The sequence below is a fragment of the Pogona vitticeps genome, chromosome 14 (genome assembly GCF_051106095.1).
Source record: "Pogona vitticeps strain Pit_001003342236 chromosome 14, PviZW2.1, whole genome shotgun sequence".
NCBI lineage: Eukaryota > Metazoa > Chordata > Lepidosauria > Squamata > Agamidae > Pogona > Pogona vitticeps.
Window position 1 is genome coordinate 9783262 of NC_135796.1, and position 16857 is coordinate 9800118.

The 16857-nt window shown below is 53.3% G+C and overlaps 2 long non-coding RNA genes across 2 annotated transcripts; both read left to right on the forward strand.

The window, feature by feature from the left end:
* Positions 1–3448: 3448 nt before the first annotated feature.
* LOC144584732 (uncharacterized) lies at positions 3449–4383 on the forward strand. The gene is made up of 3 exons (XR_013539158.1): positions 3449–3498; positions 3920–3987; positions 4284–4383. It is a non-coding gene; the product is annotated as an uncharacterized LOC144584732 (long non-coding RNA).
* An 8696-nt stretch (positions 4384–13079) lies between these two features.
* LOC140702638 (uncharacterized) lies at positions 13080–14343 on the forward strand. Its single transcript, XR_013539204.1, has 4 exons — positions 13080–13140; positions 13420–13488; positions 13780–13838; positions 13968–14343. It is a non-coding gene; the product is annotated as an uncharacterized LOC140702638 (long non-coding RNA).
* Positions 14344–16857: the final 2514 nt, after the last annotated feature.

Consider the following 16857-nt stretch of genomic DNA (forward strand, 5'->3'; position numbering starts at 1 on the left):
CATTAATTGTCCATTTTCTAGGTATTACTATCCCTTAAGACCAACACTGGTCTATAAAATATATAAAAGAAGTTGAGATTTTTAGAAATAAAAAATTTGGAGAAACCAAAACGCTTAGATCTGTCCTTCCAGGTCTTCAGGAGCTGAGCTCATCAAAGTCAGGATCTCAATCCTTGCTTTTTCTGTAGTGTTTGGGCAAAATTACGATTTTCCACATCCTTTTTTAAAATATAGCCCTCTTATTTTAAGTTGTAGGAATAGTCACAATTGTGGCGAATTGTAAAGGGTTAAAAAGGTGTGTGTGGAGCTTCAACAAAAAAGAGGAAAGTCTCAAACTGAACAAGGCCTGGCTTCCATCACTGGAAAATGCAGCCTGCAGAAGGTCAACAAACTCTACCCACCCACAAGGACCAGGGATCATTGCACAAAAGAGACCAGCTAAAGACACCCATTAATTGCAGTAACGGATAATCTCTCCCCTCTTATCCCAACAAAAAACACGCTGATCACCCTGTCTCCTGAAAAGGACAAAAGCTCTTCCCACAGCTATAAATACTCAACTATCCAATAAACAGCAAAAGAGCATGGACAGAGTTCCTACTCCTGTCCTCTGAAGATGCCGGCCACAGAGACTGGCGAAACGTCAGGAAGAACAACCTTCAGAACACGGCCAAAGAGCCTGAAAAACCCACAACAACCGTCGACCTCTCTTTTATTTTTCCCATTCATTCAAGACGTGCTGTGAAGACTAGACGGAGGGAAAACCAAGCCAGGGCAAGGAGGTTGAAAAACAGGCTGTAAGCGCTGCCACCCTGCACCCATTTTGGTGGTCAGAGGCTCCTCTGCCCAGGCCTCCCTAAACTCAAGAAATATGTCCGTAGTGGCCCTTGATTTTGTCTGGGGGACAAAGGCGTTTAGGGTGACAGAGTCCTCCCCCCGCCCAACCTACCAGTTCTTCAGGGGGCTGGCTATGCGCCACTACCTCCCTCCTGACCCAGTTCCCAGTGAATCCTGCCTTGCACTCTCCCAATCCTGACCGGCTGAGCTATTTCTGGGTGGCCAGTGGATCTCCTGCCAAGAAATCTCCCTGTGAGAAGAAAAGAGGATTCCTGCCCCCCCGGGCTCCGAAGAGCAAGCAGGTGCCGGATTCAAATCCTCCACTAAACTCTGAGGTTCAACTCTCAGGATTTCCTAAACCTTTCCCATTCCCTGGGTCATCTGAGATTCAGATCCACTGACCGTCCGGGAACGGACCAAGTGGGGGCAACCCATCAGTAGGAAAATCCCAATCCCATGATGAGAAAATCCTTTTCCAAGGCCAAGTTGTTTTAAAGACACAAAACGGCGTGCAGGTTTTCACCTTCTGTAACACTGTGACGGAGGGATTTTTAACCCGGAAAACCCACCCACAGATCTGGTGTCTGTCTTTTGTTGAAAAATGAAACAAAATGGCCTCGTAACTGTATCATCTTATTGCAGACTCTGAATGGCAAGGCAAACATTTCCTTCTGGGGGAAAGTCCTCCCTCAGACGGCCACGTCCTTTGGGCCAGCCCCGATCCTTCCTTCTTCACAGAGTACAATAAAGGTTTTGAGTCGATCAAGAAAAGGGTGAGTCCTCTCTGATTCCACCATTCCATTCTCAGGACATAGCCAAACTTTCGTACATTTAAGGGAGTTTTTAAGTATAAGCTTGTGAGATTCCTGGGTGCCCAATCCACAGCCGCCTCAGCTGTAACTTTGAAACAACAGCGCTAAGGCGGCCGGCCTTTTTCCTGACCGACCTCAAAGACGTGGCTGGCAAAATCCACGTGGCCAAGAACCTTTGTGGTCGCTGTCGTGTGCTGTTAAGTGGCCTCCATCTCATGGCGAGCGCATGAAGGCGTGCTCCCAAAAGGTCCTGTCCTCAGCCGCCCTGCTCAGCTCTGGCAAACCCAGGCCTGTGGGTTTAAATCTTTTTTTAAAATATTTTATTTTTAACAAAGGGTTACAAAAATGAAAAGGGGATTGAGGTTAAGGGAGAACGGAAAAACAATGACATACTAAAACATCCATTCTATACATATTGCCATGTCAAAATTCTAAATTGCTCTTTTTACTATTTTCTGCCTTCTAAATTTAAATTCTCATTTCAATGTATGCTCTTTATACGATGTCTGTTGACTCAGTCCATTAATAGAATACGTCCCATTTTTGGATTTAAATCTAAGGGGGAGTTCGGTGGTTGTGGCAGAATCGGGAGGGTCGCCAGTATTTTTTTGCTCTCAGACTTCTTCTCTTGAAGTCAGGTGGACTCAACAGACATCTTTAAAAAGGTAAAGGTTCCCCTTGACAATTTGTCCAGTCGTGTCCGACTCTAGGTGGCGGTACTCATCTCCGTTTCCAACCCATAGAGCCAGCATTTGTCCGCAGACAATCCTCCGTGGTCACGTGGCCAGCGTGACTAGATATGGAATGGCGTTTACTTCCCCACCAAGGTGGTACCTATTTATCTACTCGCATTTTTTACATGCTTTTATACTGCTAAGTTTGCAGGAGCTGGGACAAGCGACGGGAACTCCCTCCGGCGCCTGGATTTGATCTTCCGACGGCAGGTCTTCTGACCTTGCAGCACAGAGGCTTCAGGAAGGCAGGAGTGGAAGCAGCTGATGTTCCACCTCTCGCCTGCCAGTGGTTTCAAGTTGCTTCTTCCGAGAAGCAGCGTTCCACTTCCATGGAGAATCACTCTGGAACGATTTAGGTGACCTTCTGGAGCCACGGTGATCCTCCACCCATACTAAGGGGGGGAAGATAAGGGCGCTCATTCTTTTAAGCAAGCCTTTGAACTCTGTCCACTGGAGAACATATCTAAAAATAGCCGTATTTGCCCCCACTTTCTGGCAGAGTGGGAGTTGCAGGACTACATTCCTGCCCGGGTTGAGGTAGGGACTCTCAACATCAGGTTGTATAAAATCTGGGGCTTCATCCAAGACTCGCAGCGACCTATGCTTCAGCCACAACAGCTGTTATTTCTTGGCCAGGACAAAGGAATCACCAGGCCCATGGGGAGAAGCGGGCTTTTCAGCGTTGCGCTCTTCTCTTTAGGCTTGGCTTGTGCTGTGGTGGACATCCCAGTTCATCCCAACTTGAACACCCAAAAGGTAAGGGGTCAAGGATCTCCGGGGAGTGATGGCACAGAGGGGCCGGCACATCACGCACGTGCTTCCTTGTTTCTCTCTAACGATGGCAGCATCTGCAGGGTTGGTGCCATTGCAATAGCCAGATTGCTTCCCCCCCCCCCCGGCTTTGGCAATCACCAGCTTTCTCTCCGTGTCCACCTCGGACTTGCCCTTCCAGATAATGAATGGGAAACACCTCCCTCTCTCTTTTTTGGAAAGCTCTCTGGGAAATGGTACCCAGTGATGACAGCAAAGGGTGATCCGGCAGAGAGAGCTTATAAAGCGTTCTGGCTACAACCGTCGGGGAACAGAGACCTTATTATGAATGTCGAAATCCCGCAGTAAGTCAGCGTCATCCTCAGTGCTGCTGCCATGCATCGGGAGATCCGTGGAATATGCTGTGGGTGGGCCTGAGCCTTGCTCTAAGATGGACAACATCACACTTTCCCCAGTGCAACAGGAAATAAGGAGGTGCTCGTTAAAAAAAAAATCCCCTGTAATGAATTACTGGCTACCTCTGAGCCTGACCACAATGAAAGGATCCCCATGCATAGTCAGGCAGTCATTTAAAGTGTTTTATTTGCACACATATAGCTTTTGTCTCTAAGGTGGTTGCTTGGAAATAATCTGTCTCTCCCAGTGCAGAATAGAGAAGTTAGCCCTCTCTAAAGGAGATCTCTCCCAAATACAGGTCGTCTCCTTGCCAGAGGGAACACTTGGAAATCACATTTTGTCCTCATCTCCTCTTTTCTTTTTTGCCAGAGGGAACACCTGCGTGTTGAAAAAAATTCTGCTCAACAACATACAACCTGGCATCTTCAGGTCAGAAGGTAAAGAAAAGAGACTTCTGGCCGACGGAGCCGGGCGAGAGATTTCCTTCGTAGGAAGCTAGAGAGAGTCTGTGGCTGCTTGGAAGGTGCTTTAAGAAGCTCCTTAAGCGACAGAAGAGGCCCATTTGTCCTCACCCATCCTTTCCGCGTCCCCCGCATCTTGCAAAGCAGCTTGCCTTGTTTTCTGATTGGTTCTTGGGAGGTCAACACGGGCTTCATTTCCTTACTCTGGCGTGGACGGCTGATGGGCTTTGAAAGGCTGATGCGCCCACCTCTTTCCCTTTCTCCTTCCACAGATGGCACCGCGACCGTGCACGTGGTGTCCACGGATTACGACACTTACCAAATTACACACTACGTGAGCGGGAACCCGACCCTCCTGCATCTGAACGGTACGTGGGCAAGGCACAAAGTGGGGGCACCACCCACCTGCCTCCCCTGAGACTCCTCCCGAGCACGAGGCTTGTAGGGCGTGAGTGAGGAGCCTGGGCTGCAAGCCTGATCTTGTTACCCCCCACTTCTGGGGATGCCCCACCGGCCGCCCAGGGCTCTGGGTCCCAACACAGGACCAGGGAGGTCAGACAGCGGTCTGACTGGACTCCTCAAACATTGATGCTGTGACTGTCTCACTCTCTCCCCCCCCGCTGGTCCCACCTCCTCCCCGGAGACTGCGCAGGGAGGGGCTTCAGGACATCCTGATCCCTGTCAACCCATCTCTCCGTTCCCTGCCCTCCTCCTTCCCCAACTATTCCATTGTTGCCTTCAGGCAGGAGGAAGAAAGTTCCCAGAAAAGCAGAGCGGGAATTTCGTGCCTGGATAAAAAAGTTGGGGTTTAACCCAGAATGGCTTTTCCCTCTCCGTGAAGCAGGTAAAGAGCACTGGCAATTTGTATGGTCTACTCAGAGGAGGAGGAGGAGGAAGATGGCCCCAGTGTTAGCCCAGAAGCAGGGAGACGGGAGGGGAGTGAGAGGAGGCGGGCGCCCGGCCTTGGCCCCACTCTGTCTTGTCTCTGGATCATGACCCTTCTCATTCTGCCCACAGATCTCTGTACAACACCACCAAAGGCACCATTGGTAAAACCCCTCAGCCTGAGATTTGGGGGGTGGGTATCGGGAGAGGGGAGGAGACAAATCCCTTCAGCTTCTAAAGCCCCTTTTTGGAAACATCGGACTCAATTCGGAGGAGAACCGGCATCTCCTTGGAAGGCAGACCCTCGGTGGCTGTCAAGGCTCCTGAGAGCGGAAAGGAGGGCCTGCAAGTTTGGGGAAAGGGGGGGGCAGGTAATTTTGGGTCCAGATTTGCAGTTTTGCAAGGTAGCATTGAGAACGTTTTGGAAGTGTGTGTGTGTTTGTGTGATGATCGATACTGCTTGCTTCACCTGCCCAATCAGCCATCAATCATCCTCTTTTTGGTGGGATTCCTTGATGCTGAAGCGTGCAATGGACGGAGGTCAGATTTTCACCCATGAAAACCCTGGGCTCTTGATCCAGGCACCCCCCCCCCCCCTCTGAAGGACCTTGAGGTGGGTTGCTCTTTGCTCGGGTCTCTGAGAACCCCAAAAGCTTTATTTGGAGGCACCGGGAATTCCACCCTGGAGACTCTGCTTGCAAAACCAGCACTTGTTCAGGGATGGTGACATGGTCTCCCGGTCCTCCCTGGACCTCTCTGTATCCTGCGCATCATGGCAGAGAAAAGGGCCGGTTTTCTGGGGCAGTTGTTTTTTGCAAGCCTTTCTCCCCTTCATGAATGAAGGGAAATGCTCCTCAACCTCTTTTTCTGCTCTTCTGCAGGGAAAATGGCAGTCACAGCTGGAAAGACTCCGAACTGCAAGAGCGGGAGAGAGACAAGCATTGTTTCTGGTCTTTCCCCCCATCTGTAATCATATTTAATTTTTAAAAAAATCTCAGAAGCATCCCTGGACTGTTCTCTTGTGTATATGTGTCGGGAATATAAAGAAATATTTCCGAGGGACTTGTTCTTCATTCACCTATACCTGATTTCTCATGTCCAGTTTGCGAGTAAGAGCAGAAATGCTTCCCCCCCAATAAACATTTTTGCAAACTGTCTCTGTGAAAAACTAGTATCTTTTCCTTCCTGAAGCAAAGCGGCGCGCACGCGCGCACACACACACACACACACACACACAAACACACAAACACACACACATACACAAACACACACACAAAGAGAAAGAAGGATCAAAAAGATGCAAATAACATAAGAGATGCAGATCACAAAACAGTGCCCTCAGTTTAAGATCTGGCTTATAAGGAAGCATAAGGTGGGCTCTGATGCCAAGGCCCACCTTAACCCCTTTTGCACTTCTATCGAATGGGCTGTGCCAGACACCCTGTTCCTCAGCAGGCAGGATGTGCCCATCTCTGAAGTCAATGACTTCTGAAAATAAGCCCACCCTTCCCTCGAATATCTAATGTCCACCACACACCTTTTAAGGGCAGGGCTGAAATCGGGGGAGTTACGCTCAGCAAAGGGCAGAGGTTTCTGGAGGAAGCTTTTGCTGGTTGGGGAAAAGAGAGAAGGGTTTTGGAGATGAAAACTGGGTTGGTGTGCATAATCATTCTGGGTCCCTTATGCTCAGGCCAAGCTGGGGGCCAGCATCCTGGCTACACCAGAGGTTGACATTGAGGGGGGAAAGGCCAAGGAGCCCAGGAATCCCAAAGGGTGGAGGAGAGCAGACTGCTTTATATCGCTTTGCTTTTTGTTTCGTTTCGTTAGAATGACCGGTGGCTTCGTTCTTGAACTCTGCTCACTTCAGGATCCATTTGCAAACAACTTTGCTCTCGGGATCTCCACCCAAAGGGACTCCCTGATTTTCCCCTTGATCTTCTGAATCTGGTTTGGAACACAAATCACTAGAACTACATCCGCCAGTGAGTTTGTGCTGATCCTGTTCTGAGCTGAAGACCTGCTGTTTCTCGGTAAAAGTCCGAAATGGGGGAAGCTGCTTTTCCTCCCAGTCCGGAAATTCCCGGGGAGAGGGACGCTTGCCTTTCAAGGATTGCAGGCGGAGACCTGTGGTGGCTGAAAGCCTACCACGTTGTCTTGGCTTTGTGTGGACTGGAACACAGAGCTTTAAGAGATATTTTGCCGTTCTCGAAAACTTATGTTTAATCAAATCAAATGTTGAAGAGGTGGACATCAGCTGGGCTGAGGAAGTGCCCCCGTGCCACCCCCAAAAGAGCCACTATCCATGATAAAGCGTGTTTCATCGTGAGGCAGTGAAGTGGACTACTTAGGCCCGTGGTCTAGGGCTTGAAAGTTCAAGCTTCTAGTCCCCAGTGACCCACCAGACTCTGTGGGTGACACCGGCCTTGCCGTTCTCCCTTGGCCTGGCCTTTCACACAAACCATGTTGTGAGGCTAAATGTAAAGATTGGTGAGAATTCTGAAGGGCCGATGGAGTTTGTGGGAGAGAGGGAAAAAAGCAAAGAAATAGATTCAGAAGAGTGTATCATTTATTTCTTCATTTAAAATATTTCACCTCGCCTTGCTCGGGAGAAAAGGTCCCAAGGCGGCCGAGACAGCATTAAAAGGCAATCTTTGAATGTGCAAAACAGGTAGACCAATCTTTATGAGGATCTCGCCCTCCTGGTGGGAAGAAGGATGGCCGACCCCCCTCTCGGCCCAGCCCGATATCCGCGACCAGCCCCTCCTGCCTCTGGAGCCTCCCTTCTGGGAGAGGCTAGGGATGAACTTGCCCCCCTGGGCTAGCCGGGAAGGGTCACCAGAAGCGCCCAGTGGCCCAGGATTTGGAGGAGGGAAGCCAGGAGAAGGAGGAGGAGGACGTGGGGTTGGGGGTCTGGGAGAAGGGAGAGGGCTCAGAGGCAACGGGGCTTCTTAAGCGCAGGAGCCAGGACAGGAAAGTGGTTGGCAGCCCCACCAGCATCCCCACCCCTGAATCCCTTTGGGAGCCGAGATGTGTTTTCATTCAAAAACATGGAGGTTCTTTGCCGGGTTCCATAGCCAGGGTTGTTGACGGAGTTGCCCGGGCGACAGGGTTCCGAGCCGGCCCGGGGCCAACGGTCATTTGTGCTCAAGGCAGGGTCACCAAGGGAGGTCTCTCCCGGGGATCCTCTCTCGGTGGCTCGCTTTTCGGCACAAGGACTGCCCCCGCTAAAGGAGCATCCAGCCCCAGCGATGGCAGGAAGGAGAATAGCTCGTGTGTTCCAGGTAAGAGACCACAGGAGGGGTTGTGGGGCAGGTGGGAGGGCTGGGCGACGGGCCCCCTTTTTGCTCCCAGCCCCCAGCCAGCAGAGAGACAGCCCTGAAGGAGAGGGGAAACGGCATCAGCCCCCTTGGGTGTCGCTTTGCTCCTTTCGGGGAGCACAGAGGGGGGGAATCTGGTCCCCAACCTGCTCGTTGGTCGTGGAGTCCCTGAGAAATGGAAAGGCGGCTTTCTCAAGAACCGCCCCCCCCACCAGAGTCAAAGAACAGCAACCGTCCCCCCACGAATGTCCCAGGGATGCCTTGGGCTAGGGTTGCCAGAGGTCAGGCAAAAGGAGGACATGTCCTCCTTTTTAGCCTAATGTCCTCCGTCGGGCAGGCAAAGATAAAAACCTTTAACATGTCAGGCTTTTGTATATTTTATGTTATAATTTTGGATGGGAGGGGGAGAGGTTGAAGGACCCCCTTCCCCCTGGCTTTCCCCGCCCCCACCTGCCCGCCCACCCCCAGTATTTTGAAAAATAGCCTCTATTGAATTTATTTTTATTTCTTAACATGACTGTTTCTTGGTTGGTTGACTGAGACATTTATTGGCAGCTATCGTAATAAAATTGGATTGATTGTGGGTGTAATCTGGAACGATTCAAAAGAAAAATGCAATATGTCCTCCTTTTTGTCTCTCTATATCCTCCTTTTGGTACCCATTTATCTGGCAACCCTACCTTTGGCCCCTCCTGCTTTGCAGCCACTTTTCTCTCATCTGGGAAAGGGGTTCCCCGAGTCGGCAAAGCCCCCCTTCCTCTCTTTCCTCTCAAAGGGACCTCCGGGCTGCAGGAACCCCCCCCCCACACACACACAAGGCTTCTCTGAGTGACCGGCTGCCGAGGGGGGGTGGCCTCCCTGCTTGGAGTGGGGCTTCGTGGTGTGGCTCTTGCTTCCCCAAATGCATTCATTTGTTAAAATGTTTAAAAATTCATTTTTAATTGAAAAATAAACTAGGAAATAAATGTCAGTACACCCCCTGCCAAATTTTAAAAATGGAGAGGGAGAGACAGAGAGTTAGGAGAACCTAAAACCTCCTCATTGATACAAAGGGTCTCCTCTCCATCCAGAGGGATCCTTCGTAGTAACCTTTAGTGCTCTCCAACCAAGCGGACCCCTTGACATACTGGATGTTTGTTGTTGTTGTTGTTGTTGTTGTTGTTTTTGTTGTTGTTGTTGTTGTTGTTGTTGTTGCTGTTGTTGTTGTTGCTGCTGCTGCTATTCTTATTCTTTTCTTCAACTTGAATTTCCGGCTCCTCTTTCTCTCTGCCAGCGTCTGAGGAGGTGCCTCTGCGCCTGCTGGCGAGGGACCCCTGAAGAGGAGCACCATCCAGCCCCACCTGCGAGGTAGGACCCCAAAGAGCCAATGGGCTGCCCTCCCCGGTACTTCCTAGAACCGATCCGAACGCAGGTCCCTGACCTCCAGGAGCCTCCATTGGACACCCACTGGGTTTCTCATCGGCTGAGAAAAGAAGGGACGGAGTGGCTCCGAAGGGAGGAAGCCAGGAAAGAGGAGAAAAATCCGGATCGCTCCGATTCCCTCTCCGGGTGGGGGAGGCTCAGAGGGCTTGAAGGGCAGGAAGGAAGGGAGGGACCACCACAGGTTCGGGAAGAACTCGATTTCCACCTCAGCCGATCTGGGAGGGGGGGCTGAAGTCTCTTGGGGGGCTGACCCGTCATGTCTTTTTCTCCTCTCAGGGTCAAGGAGCAGCGGAAGGCAGGCCACTCTCAGCCAGGGCCCAGACTTGGGGATTTGAAGATTTCCTCGGTAAGGAGGGCAGCGAGTGGCTTTGCCCTGGGAAAGGGGGCTCCCGGGGGAAGAGGGAAAGGGGGGGACCTCCCTGACTCCAGAGGGAGGTGGCCTTCTGGCGGAGGGTCGGAATGTCCTCCATTAAACGCCTCTCTTTCATTGACAGGATTCCTTGGCAGTCCAACCTCCCCTGACCCCACGGAGCAGCTTGGGTTCCACGCTGATATCAGCGGAAAAGTGAGTCTGACGAAGGGACCGGAAGGGGTGGCTTATTTCGGTTCAGAGACACCCCCAGACTCCAGAGCAAGAGGAGGGGCTCGACTGGTCTTGCACACGTCCAAAACCTTCTGCCCATCATTCTAGCTCCCTCCAGGAAAAGAGGGCTGGCCCTTGGCCAACCTCCTCCCAGCTGGCAGGGCAGATCTTGCAAGAAGGAAAGGGAGCCTCTCTATTCAGAGCGAGTCTACCTTTGGCAGGAGGATCGGGGGGGAGCCCCGCGGGAGGAGGCCGGCCACTGCTGCCCTGCTGGGCTGGAGAGGTCTCCCCCGACCAGGAGGCCCCTTCCGATGTCCTCTTCTCACCTCTTGGGTGGGCTTTTTCTCCTAGTCTCCTGCAGGTCCCTCACCCAAGGAGGCTGGAGGAGGATGCCTTCAGTTGGGTAAGTGAGACCTACTTTCCTTCCAGCCCCCCGTCCCCGATGGGGTTTGGGCAGCAGCCCTTTCCTCACCGCAATGCTGTTCATGGAAGATAAGCAGGAAAGGGTGGCGGGCGGCTTTCCCCTAGGAAAGAGGGCTCCTGGGGGAAGAGGACAAGGGGGGACCTCCCCGACTCCAGAGGGAAGCGGGCTTCTGCCAGAGGGTCGGAACGTCCTCTGCTTCATGTCTCTCTTTTATTTCCAGGATTCCCATGATGCCAACCTTCTTGAGCCTCGGGGCTTCCTGAGCAACTGGACCCTGGTGGTGCAAACCAGTGCAGAAAGGTACTCTCCTCCATGCGATGGGATGGGAAGGGGAGTCCTGGCTTGGCTCACGTGCCCGACAGGCAACCCCGAGGCTCTGCCATCAACCTGAGAGCCAGGACAAGGGCGAGGGGGGGAGGATCGGGCAAAGGGGCTACCTGTGGCTGGAGCCCCAGGTTCATCCCGTGGGTCTCAGCTTCTGCGTCTGACCTGGAGCATCTTCTTCCTACAGGCAAGTCAGAGAAGGCAATCAGTTGAAGGAGGAGGGGGAGGCTCAGAGGGCTTGGAGGGCAGGAAGGAGGGGAGGGACCACCACAGGTCCAGGGAGACATCAATAGCCACCTCAGGTGATGGGGGGAGCACTGCAGTCTCTTGGGGGGGCTGACCTGCCATGTCATTTCCTTCTCTCAGGGTCAAGGAGCAGCAGAAGGCTGGCCAGTCTCAGCCGGAGCCCAGTCTCTGCGATTCGAAGGACTCTTCCGTAAGGAGTGCGGCGGGTGGCTTTGCTCTGGGAAAGGGGGCTCCCGGGGGAAAATGGTGGGACCTCCCGGACTCCAGAAGGAGCTGGGCTTCTGGGGAAAGAGTCCAAATGTCCTCCGGTTCACACCTCTTTTTCATCGGCAGGATTCCTTGGCAGTCCAACCTTCCCTGAGCCAGCAGAGCAGTTTGGGATCCCTGTTGGCCTCAGCGGAAAGGTGAGCCAGCCGAAGGGACCAGAAGGGGTGCCCTGGTTTGGCCCACGTGCCCAACAGGCAACCCCGAGGGTCTCCGGTCAACCTGAGAGCCAGGAGAAGTGCGGGGGACGGATCAGGCAAAGGGGCTACCTGTGGCTGGAGCCCCAGGTTCATCCTGTGGGGCTTAGATGGCTTCACCTTCTGACCTGACCCGATGTTCTCTTCTTTCCACAGCACAGTCAGCGAAGACAGTCACCTGGAGGAGGAGGAGGAGGAGGAAGAAGAAGAGACTCCGTTGGAGCCTGTCCCCGTCACCTCGGTATGGATGAGATGATGTGTCCTCTCGATGGAACCCCTTCGGGACCTGAGAGGCCGGTGGGATTCTGGGTGAGGGTCCGAACATCGTCCCGTTCATGACTCTCTTTCATCGACAGGGATCCCAGGACGCGGAGCAGAAGAGCCAGAACGTGGTTCCAGTGGAAGAAGCCACTGTGGAAAGGTAGTCCCTTTTCTGCAAAGGGACGGGAAGGGATGCCCCGGGTGGACGGACGTGCCCACCACAGGACCCCCAGACCTCCCTCCCCACCAGCCTCAGAGCCAGGGCAAACGCAGGGGTGGTCAGGCAAAGGCTGGGGGGGGGAGGAACCCTTTCCGTAAGCTGGTTCCTGGGGGTCTCCCAGTGGCCAGAAAGGAGAAGATGGGAGGTAAGTGCTGATATTGGAAGCAGAGCCCAGGAGGTCGAAAGAGGAACCGGGGCTAATGACGGGAGCCCCAGAACTTCCACCTCCTGTTGCTGACCTGTTGTGCCCTCTTCCCATAGCCTGGTCGGGAAGGAGGACATTCCCCGTCGTGTGCAGGCGAAGGACACCCATTTGACGGCTCCCGTCTCCTGGGTAAGGTTGAAGTTATGGCTTCTCCTTCTTCCTCCTCGGGGAAGAGGAAAAGGGGGGACATCCCTGACGTCCAGAGGGAGGTGGGCTTCTGGGGAAGGGTCCAAACTTCCTCCGCTTCATGCCTCTCTTTCATCCACAGGATTCCTTGGCAGTCCAACCTCCCCTGAGCCGGCGGAGCAGCTTGGAAAGCCTGTTGGACTCAGCGGAAAAGTGAGTCAGCCAAAGGGACCGGAATGGGTGGCTTGGTTTCGTTCAGAGATCCCCCCCCAGGCTTCAGAACAAGGGGAGGGGCTAGACTTGCACGCGTCCAACACCTTCTGCCCATCTTTCTAGCTCCGTCCCGGGAAAGAGGGCTGGCCCTTGGCCAACCTCCTCCCAGCTGGCAGGGCAGGTCTCGCACCCGGTTCATGGCTGCACGAAGGAAAGGAGCTCCTGTATTCAGAGGGAGTCTACCTTTGGCAAGAGGATTGGAAGGAGCCCCTCAAGAGGGGGCTGGCCACTGCTGCCCTGCTGGGTGGGAGAGGGCTCGCCCGACCAGGAGGCCCCTTCGGATGTCCTGTTCTCATCTCTCGGGTGGGCTTTTTCTCCTAGTCTCCTGGAGGTCCCTCACCATCGCGCCCCTAGGAGGCTGGAGGAGGATTCCTTCAGTTGGGTAAGTTTGACCTGCTTCCCTTCCAGTCCCCCTGTCCCCCCCCCCAGTGGGGTCTGGGCAGCAGCCCTTCCCTCACCGGAAAGCGCTGCATGGACGCATCCGGTGGATCCTGGGAGGTGGGGCGCAGGTAAGAGGAGGAGGAGGGGTTTTACCTGCAGTGACTGGGAGCCCAGCTGCCTCTCTCCTCCTCCTACACACAAAGGCTCCTAAAAATAGGGGTCTCAAAAGGTCTTTGGCTTGAGTCCTGGTTCTCCTTTCACCAATCCTTCTTTTTCATAGTTGTCCTCAGAGAACAGCATCGGCAGTGAGGAGGACTTTGTGATGGAGACATTAAATCAACTGCTCCAGGTAATGATCATCCAATTAACCAGATCAACAGCAAAGCAGCAAGTGCTGCCAGCCGAGGAAAGGGAAGGAAAGAGGGTTCAGGGCGTGTTGGGGGTTCGAGGGGCCACAGCCCCTGCCCACCCACCCATCAGAAGGGGCCCCTTCTGTACAAGTCAAGGCGTGTTTTAAAAGTCCTTCCCATTATTAAAACATCATCTACGCAGACACAACATGCTAGGAAGGTAGCCGACACCTGAGTCTGTGTTTTTTGCACGCGGCCTCCTAACATTCTGATACTATGTTTTCACACAGGAGACACAGGACATCGTCGAGGATCCAGACAATTGAAGGGGAGGAGAAAGGAAAACCAGGTAAGAGCAAGAAAGAGGTTTTCCTAGAGTTGGCAGTTCAGTCTGAACTGCCCACCAAGGACGGCAAAGCGCCTAAATTAAAATTTTCCACATCTTTATTTTCTTTTATTTTCCTTCTCTTTAATACAGGCTCCTCATCTTAACCAGCCAGTCCAGCCATCCAGACCTCCAGACCAGCAAGCGAGTCAAGCCAGACCAAGAAGACCAGCCAGACCAGCCAGTCCAGCCAGCAAGTCCAGCCAGTCCTGCCAGTCCAGCCAGTCCAGCCAGTCTAGACTGGCTGACTGGCTGGACTGGCTGGGTGGACTTGCTGGCTGGACTAGCTGGACTGGCAGGACTTGCTGGACTGGACTGGCTGGATTAGACTGGCTGGACTGGTTGGCTGTTCTGGCTAGACTGGACTGGCTGGACTGGCCGGATTGGCTGGCTGGACTGGCTGGGCTGGACTGGACTGGCTGGACTGGCTGGCTGGACTGGCCGGACTGGCTGGACTTGCTGGACTGGACTGGCTGGTCTGGCTGGACTAGACTGGCCGGACTGGCTGGACTGGCTGGACAGGACTGGCTGAACTGGCTGGCTGGACTAGCTGGACTGGCTGGCTCGACTGGACTGGCTGGACTGGCTGGCTGGACTGGCTGTTCTGGCTGGACTAGACTGGCCGGACCAGCTGGACTGGCTGGGCAGGACTGGCTGAACTGGCTGGCTGGAATAGCTGGACTGGCTGGCTGGACTGGACTGGCTGGCTGGACTGGCCGGACCGGCTGGCTGGACTGGCTGGCCGGACTGGCTGGACTGGCTGGCTGGACTGGCTGGCTGGACTGGCCGGACTGGCTGGCTGATCTGGCAGGACTGGACTGGCTGGACGGGACTGACTGGACTGGCTGGCCGGACTGGCCGGACTGGCTGGACTGGCTGGACTGACTGGCTGGATTGGCTGGACTGCTGGACTACGAGGGACGAGTCCCTGATGAAGCTGTTGGACATCGCAGAACTGGACACACTCTCAGAAGCACGACGAGAACAACAAAAGGACGATGCAAAGCTGGAACTTCATAAATGTTTGGGCCCAGGGACAGATCAATGCAACATGATTTATATGTTTTTTTCCAGTGCTCTGGAATCTTGGGACATTTGGGACTTAAATGAGGTTGGAATCTCTGTCCTCAAAAGGGGGGAGGGGGTATTTTTTATTTTTATTTTTGTTACTGTATTTTGTTGTAATTTGTAGATTTATATGTTCCAATAAAAAAAATTATTCACAAAAAATAGAAAAGAAAAGTCTGTCTTGTTTTTTTCCTGATGCCCAAGAACCAGTGGCTCCGGGTGATACTGGCTGTGGAGAAGGAGGTTTTCCCCTTCTAGCTCAGGGACAGCGACCGTGTGACGGCCTGAGGCAAAGGGTGTATTCATCCCCCACTTCAGCCTGGATCTGTACATTCTTCCCGCTAGACTGAAGGGTATTTTAAGATGTACAGGTAGAGCCCTGCTCATTTTCCAAAAGCATTCATGGGATGGAAAACGTTTGGGTGCATTTTCTTCCCCCTCCAGAAATGCTCCCAAGAGCTGGACCGACTCCCACGTTGCGTTCTCAGGGTGTCCAAGCAGAGACTTGTGAGGAGATAGGAATCGGAGTTCATGGCAAGTGATCTTGAGAGACCCCTCGGTGGTGGCCAGGTGGCAGGACGCCCTTCGCGGGGATGCTGCTCATTTCCTCAGCATGGAGAGAGCGAGGGAAGCTTCTTGTCTCCGTTCCCCCTCAGAAGGTTTCCCTGTGAAACATGCTGGCAGGCCTTGACCAGGCAGTGCAGTAATAAACCGCCTCGTCTTCCCCCTCAGCGTTATTGATCTTTAAAAGGCCCGTGTCCCCAGATTTGGAAGCCGTGAACCGATCCGGGAGCCCTTCTCCCCTGCTGTTGCAAACGTCACAGTGCACAAACCGAGGGGCCTGCCAAGGATTATGTCGGATCCAGACAAGAGAGTCATGCCAGCCCTCCCTGCTTCTGGTGCAGGGCAGTTTGACTCTTTGTCCCGGGGATGCAGAGACCGATATCGGCCAAGTCAGCGCTGGCTGTGAATTGACGCCTTTAGAAGAGAAAAGAGGGGAAAGAAATCTCCGTTACAGGAGCTCACACATAATGGACTGTTTGTGGGTGGCCCGTGGGATGAAATTGCACATAAAGTTAAGTTTTCACATCTTTACCAGCATAGGAATGGAGAAGTGCCAAGAACCCCAGAACCCAGGCCATGGCGAACTCTAGAGTCTTCCTCTTTCCGAAGCAGAGACAGGCCTGGATGGGGTGACCCCTCGTTCCCCTCCTTCTTTAAGTCACACCAAGCAGAATAAAGGGGCCTCCTTTAGGCAAATCCTCTGACAGCCACTCCTGTCTCTGGCGCAAAGACCTCACATCATCTCCAAAGCAAATGCAGCAGATCCAGGGTCTGCATGTCAGAATTTAAAACCAAAGAAGGATGTTCAGGATGACCCTGAGCAATGGGGACCTCGTTCACCACAAAGAGGCTGATGCAGAAGAGGGCCCAGAGGAATCAAGGGTCCACCCTGTACGGTCCTTGGCCCGGAGCTATGCCCAATCCCGTGCTTCTCCCCTGAAGCGTCTCGGGTCACGGGCAGGAGGAAAGAAGACCTTCTCTCTCTCTCTCTCTCTCTCTCCCCGGGATCAGCCAGAGGAAGGGCAAGCCCAAAGGGCCAAAGACTTGCGTGTCCCCGAAAGAGAGCAAAGGATTCCAAAGGCCGTTCTAAACAGCCAGCAGGAGAAACGAGCAAAGGCTTCGCCTCCCCTCCTGACTTGCAAACCGAAAGCATGTATGGAGGGTGGCTTATTCTGTCCCTGAGCCCTTGTGGATTCACAACTGCACGGGACCAGAAGAGGTGAGGGATGCCATCCAGGAGCTGGTTTATCCTCCCACGTTAAACAAGAAACCACTTTCCAACCATTCCTTGCCATGAAACAGTGAGATTCATCCCCACACCCCATCGTACTCGAAGAGGACTTGCCTGTCT